The 16999-nt window shown below is 43.7% G+C and overlaps 1 protein-coding gene across 1 annotated transcript in view; it reads left to right on the top strand.

Moving 5' to 3' along the window:
* Window positions 1-16999, top strand: part of LOC106560266 (sec1 family domain-containing protein 2) — a 166659-nt gene that overhangs the window by 127938 nt on the left and 21722 nt on the right. The gene's annotated exons all lie outside the window — the stretch shown is intronic.

Below are 16999 nucleotides of genomic sequence, written 5' to 3'. Positions count from 1 at the left end.
TATCACGTACAGTCGGGCGGTTGCGGAAGGGTTATTTGTAGTTGCATGCGGGTGAACAAACAGCTGACCCACACACCACGAACACACGTGTGTTGGTTGTGTTGCTGAGAGTTTCCCCCTCAATGGGCTGGGCTCATGCATCTGCCTGCTGTTTGATCTCCTCATGGCTGTTTAGAGAGAGCAGGACATCAGAGGAGTGTGATCACTGGCCTATATGCTCATCTAACACACAGCTCTCTGCTGTACAGTTTGTCCTCACTATGGAAAATAACATCCTAAATCATAACATTCTTTGCTTTAGTTTTGTCATCTCTGGGGATTTACAGTTAGGGACACAGACAAATCATGGAAACCTGACCATATGAGCACATTAACACAACACACACCTGTGGATATGCTTTGATCTCATCCATAGTAACATACTTTGTTACGCACAGTCTCACACTCAGAAAGAGGTGAGAAGTGTCGCATGCTGTGAGAGTGTAGTTTCTCTGTCTGTAGTGTGACTCAGTTTCTCTGTCTGTAGTGTGGCTCAATCTTGCAGGGCTCTCCAACCCTGTTTCTGGAGAGCTACCGTCCTGTCAGTCTTCGCTCCAACCCCAATCTAGCACACCTGTTTCTAATATTTAGCTGGTGACCTCATTCTCTAGTTCAGCTTGTGGTCCTGTGTGGTTCAGTTGCCGATCAAATTGGGGCTTAGGTGGTTGGTTTGGCGGGGCGTGACCCCATGGTGTGGTCGCCGACCCTTTATTTTTTATTTTTTTGGCTGCAGTGACACAATTTTGCTGCAATTCTACACATTTTGCCATGTGGCGGAGATAAGTTTGCCATTTTAAAGCTAATTTCATGCAATTCTAGAGATCTTGCCATGATGCTGAGAGAAAAATGTGCCGTTTTAAAGGGAAACTTCGCCGCTATTTGGGTGTTTTTTCAGTCTCCCTACATAATAATTATGCACTATAGTTGTAGTCATTTTTTTTCGCTGGGATTTCATTAATGTCTGATCAAAACATTAATGGACTCATATTTTGTAGCAATTATTGTGACCTTTGTGTTTCATTGATTGCCCGATCACACTAGCAGCGAGTAGATATGGTAGTCCTTGTTCAATAGAGCCATTGGACTTGTCTCAACAATGTTCCCATCTTTTATTATTTTTTATTTTATTTCACCTTTATTTAACCAGGTAGGCCAGTTGAGAACAAGTTCTCATTGACAACTGCGTCCTGGCCAAGATAAAGCAAAGCAGCACAAACAACACAGAGTTACACATGGGATTAACAAACATACAGTCAATAACACAATAGAAAACTATATATATATATACAGTGTGTGCAAATGTAGTAAGATTAGGGAGGTAAGGCAATAAATAGGCCATAGTGGCGAAATAATTACAATTTAGCAATTAAACACTGGAGTGATAGATGTGAGAAAAAGAGACTGGGAAAAGCAGGAGCTGAGAACAAAAACACTGGTTTTTTGAATGTGCAAGTAGAGATACTGGGGTGCGAAGGAGCAACAAATAAATAACAATATGGGGATGAGGTAGTTGGGTGGGCTATTTACAGATGGGCTGTGTACAGGTGCAATGATCGGTAAGCTGCTCTGACAGCTGATGCTTAAAATTTGTGAGGGAGATATAAGACTCCAGCTTCAGTGATTTTTGCAATTCGTTCCAGTCATTGGCAGCAGGGAACTGGAAGGAATGGCGGAGTTGGCTTTGGGGATGACCAGTGAAATATACCTGCAGGAGCATGTGCTACAGGTGGGTGCTGCTATGGTGACCAGTGAGCTGAGATAAAGCGGAGCTTTACCTAGCAAAGACTTATAAATGACCTGGAGCTAGTGGGTCTGGCGACGAATATGAAGCAAGGGCCAGCCAACGAGAGCATACAGGTCGCAGTGGTGGGTAGTATATGGGGCTTTGGTGACAAAACGGATGGCACTGTGATAGACTACATCCAATTTGCTGAGTAGAGTGTGGAGGATATTTTGTAAATGACATCGCCGAAGTCAAGGATTGGTAGGATAGTCTGTTTTACAAGGGTATGTTTGGCAGCATGCTTTGTTGCGAAATAGGAAGCCGATTCTAGATTTAATTTTGGATTGGAGATGCTTAATGTGAGTCTGGAAGGAGAGTTTACAGTCTAGCCAGACACCTAGGTATTTGTAGTTGTCCATATATTCAGAACCGTCCAGAGTAGTGATGCTAGACAGGCGGGCGGGTGCGGGCAGCAATTGGTTGAAGAGCATGCATTTACTTTTACTTTCATTTAAGAGCAGTTGGAGGCCACGGAAGGAGTGTTGTATGGCATTGAAGCTCGTCTGGAGGATTGTTAACACAGTGTCCAAAGAAGGGCCAGATGTATACAGAATGGGGTCGTCTGCGTAGAGGTGGATCAGATAATCACCAGCGACATCATTGATGTATACAGAGAAAAGTGTCGGCCCGAGAATTGAACCCTGTGGCACCCCCATAGAGACTGCCAGAGGTCCGGACAACAGGCCCTCCAATTTGACACACTGAAATCTATCTGAGAAGTAGTTGGTGAACCAGGCGAGGCAGTCATTTGAGAAACCAAGGCTGTTGAGTCTGCCGATAAGAATGCGGTGATTGACAGAGTCGAAAGCCTTGGCCAGGTCGATGAAGACGGCTGCACAGTACTGTCTTTTATCGATGGTGGTTATGATATCGTTTAGGACCTTGAGCGTGGCTGAGGTGCACCCATGACCAGCTCGGAAACCAGATTGCATAGCGGAGAAGGTACGTGGGATTCGAAATGGTTGGTGATCTGTTTGTTAACTTGGCTTTTGAAGACTAGAAAGGCAGGGTAGTGTGCTGCCAGTCTGCACATCGCGCTGTGCAGACTGGCAGCTAAGGCTGGCTGATGACCGGGAAAAAGGTGAAGACCGCTAGCCGTGGCTAACAAAGACTAGTAGCTAGTTAGCTGGCTAGCTCCTGATGGAAGTTCCAGTTATAATGAAAAATAGCAGATCCGTACCACATTGGAAAGTATATTTAGTATATAGGAAAGTATATTTAGTTCTTAAATAGAAAGTGAGATTAAGATATATATGAAAAAGACTGGCTATTTACACGTGAACAAGACAAAGACAAATACACATGTCCTACTGCAATGCCATCTTGGATTTTCTGCCAGGACATTGCAGGATATCGAAGTTCACAAATTTCCCCTGGCTTTGTAAAGACTATAGCCTGACGGGAGCCCTAATTCCTTGTTCCTGTCACACCCTGATCTGTTTCACCTGTCCTTGTGATTGTCTCCACCCCCCTGCAGGTGTCGCCCATCTTTCCCATTATCCCCTGTGTATTTATACCTGTGTTCTCTGTTTGTCCGTTGCCAGTTTGTCTTGTTTGTCAAGTCAACCAGTGTTTTTGTTCTCAGCTCCTGCTTTTCCCAATCTCTCTTTTTCGCACCCTCCTGGTTTTGACCCTTGCCTGTCCTGACTCTAAGCCCGCCTGCCTGCCCTTGAGCCTGCCTGCTGACCTGTACCTTTGCCCCACCTCTGGATTGTTGACCCCTGCCTACCCTGAGCCTGCCTGCTGTTCGGTACTGTTGCCCCACCTCTGGTTTACTGGCCCCTGCCTGTCTATTGCCTGCCCCTGTTGGAATATTAAACCATTGTTAATTCAACGTGTCTGCATCTGGGTCTTACCTTGATTCCTGATAGTTCCCACATTCGAAGGCAGGCTTTTCAAAACGGGAGGTACTAGTTTACAGGGTCACAGAAGCTATGTTACAGTGCACTGTCTATCTGAGATTGCTAAATAATTAGCTACAATTGCTGCTTCTGATTTGTCTTTCCAAGAAGAGCTGGACGACAAAACATTTTGTAATGTTATTTTACATAGGAACATACAGCCGTATTTATTTGAGCTGGGATACACTGAAGAGGAGTTGCGACGGCAAGAAAAATAATTGCGAGACCAGCAAGCAGCGGCTGCAGCCTAGACCAGCTGGACCAGTACTCAGAAGGGCAAATGACAAACAAGTAAGTTGTTTTGCTGTCGGTAGCTAGCTTGCATTATAAGCTCTCTTTTTAAATGAGGCAGTGTTGTACAGTTTGGTGATCACTTCAGCCATAACGTGGCTTGCTACTATCATTTTAAAGACAAGCTAACCAAATTTCTATACCTAAAATATACTGTATTCTAACGTTATAGCTGGCTAGCTAACTAGCCTAGCTAGCCTCAGTGCCTCTCATTAGGAGCAAAACTGTAGAAATGTTAAGAAGTGTAAAGAATTGGCTTATGACTCATATTAATCTTGGAGTAGCTATACCTGTGTGTTGTAGCTAGCTAGCTAACGTGTGTCTGTGAGATGTCTCATATTCTGCACCATGCTGCTACAGTAGGAATACAGACAGTACACAACGATTGCCCATGAATGTATAAATAGAGTTTTTGTCTTTCTCTCACAGATCATTCTGCTTGAATACAAAGAAATTGATGACTCTCAAGAGGAGATGTAACGATCTCCCCTTTTATCAAAGTGACTCCAAACAGCTCACTGCACCACCCAAACACACCATATGCAAGTATTCCCTTTGTAGATCTGTAGTATTTATGATAAGCGTTAGTAGCATATTTTTCTTCTACTGTATGTACACAGAGTATACCAAACATTAGGAACACCTTCCTAATATTAAGTTGCACAGGGATGCTGGCCCATGTTAACCCCAATGCTTCCCACAGTTGTCAAGTTGGCTGGATGTCCTTTGGGTGGTGGATCATTCTTGAGACACATGGGAAACTGGTTACATTAAAAACCCAGCAGCGTTGCAGTTCTTGACACAAACTGGTGCGCCTTTCACCTACTACCATACCCTGTTCAAAGGCACTTAAATATTTTGTCTTGCCCATTCACCCTCTGAATGGCACACACACAATCCATGTCTCAATTGTCTGAAGGCTTAAAAATCATTCTTTAACCTGTCTCCTCCCCTTCATCTACACTGATTTGAAGGTGATTTAATAAGTGACATCAGTAAGGGATCATAGCTTTCACCTGGTCAGTCTGTCATGGAAAGGGCAGGTGTTCTTAATGTTTTGTTAATACTCAGTGTATGTCATACAGTACGTTGTCATGACTGTTCCTGCATAGTGCTGTGTAAACTCACATCGGTGTCCAGAGAAAGTAAACTTTGTCTTGAATACAAGCCATGTCTACTTATTACCCATATTGACAGACTAATCTACTTTTTTATTGAAACATGTTTACTTCCCAACAAATTAAAGTTTAAATGACACACCAACTCCCTGCATCATTTGTTTTAGCAGTAAGACTGAAGCTAGTTTATCCAAATATACATTTCATGAATACAATGAATTGATCCAGAAGTTAATACTTTATTGGTTTCTCATGCAACTGGAATAATTTTGTTAATTGTCAGTATACTTCTAAACAAATATGATATAAAACACTATTGTATACATTATGTACAAGAGCTATCAATATCTATACCACAATGTAGTTGTGAGCATACTAGGCATTCTATATTATCCTACAACATCAGTCTAACTGAATATGGATGTTGTGTTGGTTGAATGTTCCAGGCAGGTTCCAGAATGTTCTTCTGCTAGAGAACCTCTTCTTGTGTTGGGTAATGACAGCCGGTTTAGCAGGCTTTGGCACTGTCGCGATGTTAGCAGGGATGTTGAGTTTAGGGAGCTGTGACTCCAGCTCATTGTAGGCAACAGTCTGGTCCTTTCTGCACTCCACATCCAGGTGGAAAAGCCTCTCGTACACTTTCTTCATCACCCATTGCTACAACCTCTTGCTGTCCCTGATCCGGGTAGCCCCCATTGGCGTATACGCTGACTCAGTGAGCGAGTTCATAAGGAAGTGTATAGGAAATGTTGTACCCACTGTGACTATTAAAACGTTTCCTAACCAGAAACTGTGGATTGATGGCAGTATTCGCGCAAAACTGAAAGCACGTACCACCGCATTTAATCATGGCAAGGCGACTGGAAACATGGCCAAATACAAAAAGTGTAGTTAATCCCTCCGTAAGGCAATCAAACAAGCAAAGCGTCAGTATAGAGACAAAGTGGAGTCGCAATTCAATGGCTCCAAAACGAGACGTATGTGGCAGGGTCTACAGACAATCACCGATTACAAAAAGAAAACCAGCCCCGTCGCAAACATCGACGTCTTGCTCCCAGACAAATTAAACAACTTCTTTGCGCGCTTTGAGGACAATACAGTGCCACCGATGCGGCCAGCTACCAAAGACTGTGGGCTCTCCTTTTCAGTGGCTGACGTAAGTAAACCATTTAAACGTGTTAACCCTCGCAAGGCTGCCTGCCCAGACGGCATCCCTAGCCGCGTCCTCAGAGCATGCGCAGACCAGCTGGCTGGTGTGTTTACCGGCGTCAGGAAAAGAACCTCTCACTCAATGTCAGCAAAACAAAGGTGATGATCGTGGACTTCAGCAAACAGCAAAGAGAGCACCCCCCCATCCACATCGATGGGACAGCAGTGGAAAGTTTTAGGTTCCTCTGTGTACCTATCACCGACAAACTGAAATGGTCCACGTACACAGACAGTGTGGTAAAGAAGGTGCAACAGCGCCTCTTCAATCTCAGGAGGCTGAAAAAAATGTGGATTGTCAATGAAAACCTTTACTAACTTTACAGGTGTACAATTTTAAATGTTTTACCTTTATTTAACTAGGCAAGTCAGTTAAGAACAAATTCTTATTTTCAATGACGGCCTAGGAACAGTGGGTTAACTGCCTGTTCAGGGGCAGAACGACAGATTTGTACCTTGTCAGCTCAGGGATTTGGACTTGCAACCTTTCGGTTACTAGTCCAACGCTCTAACCACTAGGCTACCCTGCCACCCCTTTTCTTTTTTGAGAGCATCCTGTTGGGCAACTGCACCTCCCAGAACCTCAGGTCTCGCCAGACGGTTGTGTGGTCTGCACAACACATCACCGGGGGCAAACTATCTGCCCTCCAGGACACCTACAACACCCGATGTCACAGGAAGGCAGAAAAGATTAAGGTCAATAACCACCTGAGCCACTGCATGTTCACCCCGCTTCCATCCAGAAGGCGAGGTCAATACAGGTGCATCAAAGCTGGGACAGAGAGATTGAAAAACAGCTTCTATCTCAAGGCCATCAGATTGTTAAACAGCCACCACTAGCACAGAGAGGCGGCTGCCTACCTACAGACTTAATATCATTAGCCACATTAATAAATGGAACACTAGTCAGTTTAATAATGAAACTTTAAGAATCTTTACATATCTCACATTATATACTGTATATCTATTGCATCTTAGCCACTCTGTCACTGCTCATCCATATATTTTATACTTATATATTCTCATCCCATTCCTTTACTAGATTATGTGTATTAGGTTTTGTTGTGGAATTGTTAGATATTACCTGTTAGATACTGCTGCACTGTCGGAACTAGACACATAAGCATTTCGCTACACTCGCAATAACATCTGCTAACCATGTGTGTGACCAATAAAATTTGATTCGATTTTGAGTTGAAGATTTGTTTGTACTGCAAGTCTCCTGGAAAGACATGAAGACTGATCATGAGGATGTGTAACCATACAATAAACCATGTTCATCTGTAAACAAAAAAGGGTACCGTAGACTGGTATGTGTTTTATTAGACTCAGACTCAATAATGGGCATTGAGATGGGCTGTTAGCAAATGATTAGCATATGTGAAAAGTTTGAAGGGGGCTTGACTTGTAGAGAGTTTAGTGTATTGGTGATTTTGTTTTCTGAAGAAAGTATTGTGCTTTCATAAATAATAGTGGCTGTCCTAGCTTGTTTCAAAGTCAGATGATGTTGAGCTTGAGTTTATTCCAGGCTGAAAGCTTTCATCCAGTGGGTCTACAGGCTCTGTACTACTAAAGCTGGGGTCAAGGTCATCAGCAGCAGCAGAATGAGTCTGTAGGACACACATACTAACCTTTACACACAATACCCACCCCCAACAGACACCAGTCAGTCACCCACACCATCGCTTCCCTACTAATACCTCCTTTTGTCCAATTTAGACTTCAAGCCTTGCATGAACAATCAACTAGCCTCCATAATACAGAGAAAACTACAATAAAAGTTGTAGCCTACTTGTAATCACACCCAGCATTGACAACAAGACACGGACCATGTTTATGCTTAGCTCCATTATACACTGCTCAAAAAAATAAAGGGAACACTTAAACAACACATCCTAGATCTGAATGAAAGAAATAATCTTATTAAATACTTTTTTCTTTACATAGTTGAATGTGCTGACAACAAAATCACACAAAAATAATCAATGGAAATCCAATTTATCAACCCATGGAGGTCTGGATTTGGAGTCACACTCAAAACTAAAGTGGAAAACCACACTACAGGCTGATCCAACTTTGTTGTAATGTCCTTAAAACAAGTCAAAATGAGGCTCAGTAGTGTGTGTGTGCGGCCTCCACGTGCCTGTATGACCTCCCTACAACGCCTGGGCATGCTCCTGATGAGGTGGCGGATGGTCTCCTGAGGGATCTCCTCCCAGACCTGGACTAAAGCATCCGCCAACTCCTGGACAGTCTGTGGTGCAACGTGGCGTTGGTGGATGGAGCGAGACATGATGTCCCAGATGTGCTCAATTGGATTCAGGTCTGGGGAACAGGCGGGCCAGTCCATAGCATCAATGCCTTCCTCTTGCAGGAACTGCTGGCACACTCCAGCCACATGAGGTCTAGCATTCTCTTGCATTAGGAGGAACCCAGGGCCAACCGCACCAGCATATGGTCTTACAAGGGGTCTGAGGATCTCATCTCGGTACCTAATGGCAGTCAGGCTACCTCTGGCGTGCACATGGAGGGCTGTGCGACTCCCCAAAGAAATGCCACCCCACACCATGACTGACCCACCGCCAAACCGGTCATGCTGGAGGATGTTGCAGGCAGCAGAAGGTTCTCCACGGCGTCTCCAGACTCTGTCACGTCTGTCACATGTGTTCAGTGTGAACCTGCTTTCATCTGTGAAGAGCACAGGACGCCAGTGGTGAATTTGCCGATCTTGGTGTTCTCTGGCAAATGCCAAACGTCCTGCACGGTGTTGGGCTGTAAGCACAACCCCCCACCTGTGGACGTCGGGCCCTCATACCACCCTCATGGAGTCTGTTTCTGACAGTTTGAGCAGACACATGCACATTTGTGGCCTGCTGGAGGTCATTTTGCAGGGCTCTGGCAATGCTCCTCCTGCTCCTCCTTGCACAAAGGCAGAGGTAGCGGTCCTGCTGCTGGGTTGTTGCCCTCCTACGGCCTCCTCCACGTCTCCTGATGTACTGTCCTGTCTCCTGGTAGCGCCTCCATGCTCTGGACACTACGCTGACAGACACAGCAAACCTTCTTGCCACAGCTCGCATTGATGTGCTATCCTGGATGAGCTGCACTACCTGAGCCACTTGTGTGGGTTGTAGACTCCGTCTCATGCTACCACTAGAGTGAAAGCACCGCCAGCATTCAAAAGTGACCAAAACATCAGCCAGGAAGCATAGGAACTGAGAAGTGGTCTGTGGTCATCACCTGCAGAACCACTCCTTTATTGGGGGTGTCTTGCTTATTGCCTATAATTTCCACCTGTTGTCTATTCCATTTGCACAACAGCATGTGAAATGTATTGTCAATCAGTGTTGCTTCCTAAGTGGACAGTTTGATTTCACAGAAGTGTGATTGACTTGGAGTTACATTGTGTTGTTTAAGTGTTCCCTTTATTTTTTTGAGCAGTATATTTATTTGCTCATCTTTCGAGTCATGGAAAGAAAGATTAAGTCGATTTTAGATAATTTTTTTAAAATAAATGTGGTTTGCTAGCTAGGTAACGTTAGCTGTGTTACCTAAGCTTAACAACTTTCCTGCTGCTCTGATGTTGGCTGATCAACAGTGAAGAAGCGACTCCGGGATGCTGGCCTTCTAGGCAGAGTTGCAAAGAAAAAGCCATATCTCAGACTGGCCAATAAAAACAAAACATTGAGATGGGCAAAATAACACAGACACTGGACAGAGAAACTCTGCCTAGAAGGCCAGCATCCCGGAGTCGCCTCTTCACTGTTGACGTTGAGACTGGTGTTTTGCGGGTACTATTTAATGAAGCTGCCAGTTGAGGACTTGTGAGGCGTCTGTTTCTCAAACTAAACACTCTAATATACTTGTCCTCTTGCTCAGTTGTACACCGGGGCCTCCCACTCCTCTTTCTATTCTGGTTAGCGACAGTTTGCGCTGTTCTGTGAAGAGAGGGGTACACAGTGTTATACCAGATCTTCAGTTTCTTGGCAATTTCTCGCATGGAATAGCCTTCATTTCTCAGAACAAGAATAGACTGATGAGTTTCAGATGAAAGTTAATTGTTTCTGGCCATTTCGTGCCTGTAAATGAACCCACAAATGCTGATGCTCCAGATACTCAACTAGTCTAAAGAAGGCCAGTTGTATTGCTTCTTTAATCAGTACAACAGTTTTCAGCTGTGCTAACATAATTAAAAAAGGGTTTTATAATTATCAATTAGCCTTTTATAATTATAAACTTGGATTAGCTAACACAACCTGCCATTGGAACACAGGAGTGATGGTTGCTGATAATGGGCCTCTGTATGCCTATGTAGATATTCCATAAAAAATCTGCAGTTTCCAGCTACAATAGTCATTTACAACATTAACAATGTCTACACTGTATTTCTGATCAGTTTTATGTTATTTTAATGGACAAAAAATGTGCTTTTCTTTTTAAAAAAAACAAGGGAATTTCTAGGTGACCCCAAACCTTTGAACAGCAGTGTAGGTGGCCCGAAAAAACACTGAAGCCCGCCCAAGACTTTTCTATGCAGAAAATACCCTGAGTTGGTATAGCCCCCACTTGAACTGACTCCTTTCAATGGCAGGGTTGTGGGTTCGATACCCACGGAGGACCAGTTCCAAAAACTACCAAAAAAATTATGCACTCACTACTGTAAGTTGCTCTGGATAAGAGTGTCTACTAAATGACTAAAATGTAAATGTAAGCTCTCGTCCTCACATTTTCCTGTGTCTCCTTCCAAAATTCCTCAGGAAGAGAAGACTAGCCAGCCTGCCATCTATTTTCTCTTCCATATCTGAAACACAGCGAATAAACACTCATGGATCCACAATTTGCCCCCAAAATCTTAAGGAATATAGCTGAGTTGCATCACTGAGTCCAGGAATTAGTGGGAAGACTAGCGGCTGTGGACGTCAGTAGAGAGGTCTTGTCTGTCCATCGAGAGAGAGTGATAGAGGGAGAGAGAATGGGGGAGAGAGAGCTGATCCTGGTCTGATTAGCTGGTCTTGTGTTTCTTGTCAAGTGGCTCGGATCACAGTGAAGAGGATTATGGTGTAAAACCAGAATCTGGCCAACTATAGCAGTAATTCTTTGTCTTTAGGAAACCACTAAGACTGGTCAGGTCATTATTACTGGACTGTTGGGTAGTTTGTTCATTCAGAGCCCCCGATTGAACCGAATCCTGAAGACGTGTGTGAGGCAGGGTCATTGTGGGATATGTGTCATATGGGTTTCCTGTGCCAATACAGTATCATCAAATGAGCAGTTGCATAAGTAGGCAAGTCTAATAAGAGAAGGTGTAAAATATCCACTTGCTGTTTGAACAATCCGTCATTTCTAAAGGTTAATAATACATATTGAGCCTTCAAACTCAACTCTGGCATTTCCACTGGGACATCAGGTGTGTGCAATTAATTATCAGGTAGAACAGAAAACCAGCAGGCTCCAGACCGCATAGGGTAAGAGTTGAATACCCCTGATATAGAGGTTCATATGGTGATGCATGACTTTCACACTACAGTGGGGGAAAAAAGTATTTGATCCCCTGCTGATTTTGTTCGTTTGCCCACTTACAAAGAAATGAAGAATCTATCATTTTAATGGTAGGTTTATATGAACCGTGAGAGACAGAATAACAACAACAAAAATCCAGAAAAACACATGTCAAAAATGTTATAAAATGATTTGCATTTTAATGAGGGAAATAAGTATTTGACCCCTCTGCAAAACATGACTTAGTACTTGGTGGCAAAACCCTTGTTGGCAATCACAGAGGTCAGACGTTTCTTGTAGTTTACCACCAGGTTTGCACACATCTCAGGAGGGATTTTGTCCCACTCCTCTTTGCAGATCTTCTCCAAGTCATTAAGGTCTGGAGACTGGCTAGGCTACTCCAGGACCTTCATGTGCTTCGTCTTGAGCCACTCCTTTGTTGCCTTGGCCGTGTGTTTTGGGTCATTGTCATGCTGGAATGCCCATCCACGACCCATTTTCAATGCCCTGGCTGAGGGAAGGAGGTTCTCACCCAAGATTTGACGGTACATGGCCCCGTCAAATGATGTGGTGAAGTTGTCCTGTCCCCTTAGCAGAAAAACACCCCCAAAGCATAATGTTTCCACCTCCGTGTTTGACGGTGGGGATGGTGTTCTTGGGGTCATAGGCAGCATTCCTCCTCCTCCAAACACGGCGAGTTGAGTTGATGCCAAAGAGCTCCATTGTGGTCTCATCTGACCACAACACTTTCACCTAGTTGTCCTCTGAATCATTCAGATGTTCATTGGCAAACTTCAGACGGGCATGTATATGTATTCTTGAGCAGGGGGACCTTGCGGGCGCTGCAGTATTTCAGTCCTTCACGGCGTAGTGTGTTACCAATTTGTTTTCTTGGTGACTATGGTCCCAGCTGCCTTGAGATCATTGACAAGATCCTCCCGTGTAGTTCTGGCCTGATTCCTCACCGTTCTCATGATCATTGCAACTCCACGAGGTGAGATCTTGCATGGAGCCCCAGGCCGAGGGAGATTGACAGTTCTTTTGTGTTTCTTCCATTTGCGAATAATCGCACCAAGTGTTGTCACCTTCTTACCAAGCTGCTTGGCGATGGTCTTGTAGCCCATTCCAGCCTTGTGTAGGTCTACAATCTTGTCCCTGACATCCTTGGAGAGCTCTTTGGTCTTGGCCATGGTGGAGAGTTTGGAATCTGATTGATTGATTGCTTCTGTGGACAGGTGTCTTTTATACAGGTAACAAACTGAGATTAGGAGCACTCCCTTTAAGAGTGTGCTCCTAATCTCAGCTCGTTACCTGTATAAAAGACACCTGGGAGCCAGAAAACTTTCTGATTGAGAGGGGGTCAAATACTTATTTCCCTCATTAAAATGCAAATCAATTTAACATTTTTCACATGCGTTTTTTTTGTTGTTATTCTGTCTCTCACTGTTCAAATAAACCTACCATTAAAATTATAGACTGATCATTTCTTTGTCAGTGGGCAAATGTACAAAATCAGCAGGGGATCAAATACTTTTTTCCCTCACTGTAAGTCTTTGTCGCAATATTCCTACCAAAACACATAAAAGATATCTCTGTCATGACGTTTGTACATACACTGTCAGCTACAATACAATTTATACCAGTTTATCATTAGCACTGAGCTCTCCATGCTTTATCTAATCTTCACCCAGCTCTTCTCTTTGCCTCTGCTCCACTCTTTTCCACTCTGCCCAACAGCTTCACTTACAGCTCTGAGCAGCTCTGACTGCAAGTGACCAGAGTGTACTCAGGTTACACTACTACTGTCCCTCTGTGTCTCAGCAGATCTGACAGTAAGGCAGGAAGCTTCATCACATAGCCTCTGGCTGATATAGAGATGTTGTCCGCTAGACCTGACATTAACATGTTACCGTGGGGATGACGGCACACCTTGACCGGATGCTAGGTTTTCCCTGGGACATGACTAAACCCTATCTCTACAGAGAGAACTGTAATATGCATGACATGTTAGAAGATGCCCACTTTCTTACATTTGCCTTCTCATAGTGTAGTGCCCTAGTCCTACTGTATATATACTTCCTTTCTTTACCCTCTATCAGTGAGATTCCAGAGGACAGGAATAGGATGCAGAAGCCAGGCCAAAGCTCCAAATGCCAGCCAGCATTCTACAGGAGGATTAATTGGGAATGCTGATATAAGCTCTGGTGATTCCTCATCCCCAGGAATCTGTGTTTCTGTTTTTCTCCCTTTGAAGTTAGGAAGCACCTCCTCTGCTTTTCTCACACAAAATAGAATTTCGGTCAGGTGACAAAATCATTTTAAGTTATTTATAGTTGGTTCCACTGTCTGACTCTGCATTCCAGTGATAATTCTGGAGCGATTAGTCTTTATTCTGGGGCTAGGGTTGGGACTCTGAGGGAGTGTTTAGAGAGGTTGTTGAGGAGACTGTGTACTCTAATTCAATGTTCTCTAGTGGAGCGGATCCTGGATGGAGAGCTGTGTGCTGTTGATGAGTACTAAGTTATATACCGGAATGTCTTTTTGTTCTTCCTCACATTCTTTCCATAAGGACAATTTGTGCCCATCATTCACTACTTAGAGGTGAGAGACTGTGTGCAAGCACATACACAGCCTCACCTCCCAGTATCACCTCCTGACCCTACTGCTCTATTAGACCTCATTAAGAATTTTCAGGAAAGTCGACATCAACCACTTCCTGCCATACTGCTGACTTTGTTCTCACTGATCTACTTAACACACATCATTACATTCTCTCTCCCATTTTCTCCCTCCTATTCTCTCTCTCTTTCTCTCTTAGTGACAGTTCAGTGTGATACTAAAGGTGAGTCAGGGGCAACATCACATTAGTTGGGATTTGATAATGGAGCTGGTGATGGTATTAGGGGGTAAATGGGCCTAAGAACTGTTTTACAACAGATACTGGTTACGTTCTACCTGTACTTACAAGGCCATTAGAGGCACAGGGCAATTACAGAGAAACAGTCATAAACCATAACACACATTATGCATATGAGCAGACACACATTCATTCACAAATAGACTTTCATATTCATAAACATGCTTATGCATGCATAAGTAAACCCAACATTTTACACACACAAACAGGCTTGCACCAACATAACTATATCACATACAGTACACCTATAAGCACTCACACACACACACACACACACACACACACTGTTTCTGCTCCGTGTTGTGGTAGATCTGTCCCAGAGTTGCGTGAGAGGCAGGCAGACAGACAGATGGTGTGTGTGACAGAGTCCCGCAGCAAGGAGTTCTGCTCGACTACGGACATTTTGTTCCGCCTGGCTGTTGTCAGAGCAGCAGCACCTGGGCCGGGTTGGGCCGCTTAGTGCCATGGCACGGCAGTGGTGTGATCAACATCTCAACCACAGACTGTGTCCCGGCCTGGCAGGGCCTGCAGTCTGCTCCAGACATGCAGCACTGTGTGCTTTGGCAACCAGTCAACCAGCCCTCTCACGCTCCACGCAGACACACCTCCCTCCCTCTGCCGCTCTACATCCATCCTCAACCCACATCACAGCCCTCTCACGCTATACATGCTGAGACACACCCTCACTGCAGCAGAATGGCATGGATAAAAACCCTGGCGTTGTCAGTGTATCTGAACTGTGAGTCAGATGTTCTAACTGAATGTAGCTGGTTTGCATAAGTTCCTGAAAGTGCAAGTCTGGCTTCTATGTCTGTGAATAGACATTTTTGGGTCTGTTTTCAGTATTTATACTTGACAAAATGCAAACATGCTCGCACGCACACACACTCTCACACTTTTTTACATAGTTTTGCAGGATGCCTCTCTCCTGCGCAGGCTGTCTTCCATCCATGTTGTGGAAGGATAAAGCCCACATCCGACCCACTCTCTCTTCACGCTGCTGTCCATCTGATAGGAGAGCAGGGCTGTTTTTCCTATGAGCTAACCCCTCCGACTGATGGGGAAGTGAAAGCCACTGCGCAAGACGCTTTACATTCCAATAGCCAGCAACTCATAACAACACACCCACCAAGGTTAAATATGATATCAGCTCTATTTGGAGAAGAACCTAACAATAACCATGATATAACACAGATTAAATCCTGACAGTCTTGACATTGAGTCAGGCCACTCTGTGTACATTATATCTCTGTGTTGTTGAAGTGCATGTGCGCAAATCTATCTCTCCAAAATAGAACGGACCAAAATACAACTGGCCAGCTCTGTTGACTTAAATTACAGATCTTAAACACTTCAGAGGGAGTTATGGGGCGAAATAACTCGCTGTCAAAGTACATTGAGTCTACAAAACATTAGGAGCACCTGTTCTTTCCATGACAGACTGACCAGGTGGAAACTATGATCCCTTATTGATGTAACTTGTTAAATCCACTTCAATCAGTGTAGATCAGTGGTTCCCAAACTTTTTATAGTCCTGTACCCCTTCAAACATTCAACCTCCAGCTGTGTACCCCCTCTAGCACCAGGGTCAGCGCAGTGTCAAATGTTGTTTTTTGCCATCATTGTAAGCCTGCCACACACACACTATACGATACATTTATTTCACATAAGAGTAAGTGTGACTTTTTTTCACAACCTGGCTCGTGGGAAGTGACAAAGAACTCTTATAGGACCAGGGCAAAATAATAATATAATAATAATCAATAATTTTGCTCTTTATTTAACCATCTTGCATATAAAACCTTATTTGTTCATCTAAAATTGTGAATAACTCACCACAAGTTAATGAGATGGGTGTGCTTGAAAGCATGCGCATACAGTGCCTTGCAAAAGTATTCATCCCCCTTGGCATTTTTCCTATTTTGTTGCATTACAACCTGTTATTTAAATTGATTTTATTTGGATTTCATGTAATGGACATACACAAAATAGTCCAAATTGGTGAAGTGAAATTTAAAAAAAAATACTTGTTTAAAAAAATAATAATAATTACAAACGGAAAAGTGGGTCGTGCAAATGTACAGTCGTGGCCAAAAGTTTTGAGAATGACACAAATATTAATTTTCACAAAGTCTGCTGCCTCAGTGTCATTAGATATTTTTGTCAGATGAATACTGAAGTATAATTACAAGAATTTCATGAGTGTCAAAAGCTTTTATTGACAATTACATGAAGTTGATCCAAAGAG

This window comes from Salmo salar, chromosome ssa10 (assembly GCF_905237065.1).
Source record: "Salmo salar chromosome ssa10, Ssal_v3.1, whole genome shotgun sequence".
NCBI classification, from domain to species: domain Eukaryota; kingdom Metazoa; phylum Chordata; class Actinopteri; order Salmoniformes; family Salmonidae; genus Salmo; species Salmo salar.
The sequence above is the reverse complement of the archived record's forward strand: the minus strand, read 5'-3'. Positions and strand labels throughout refer to the sequence as shown.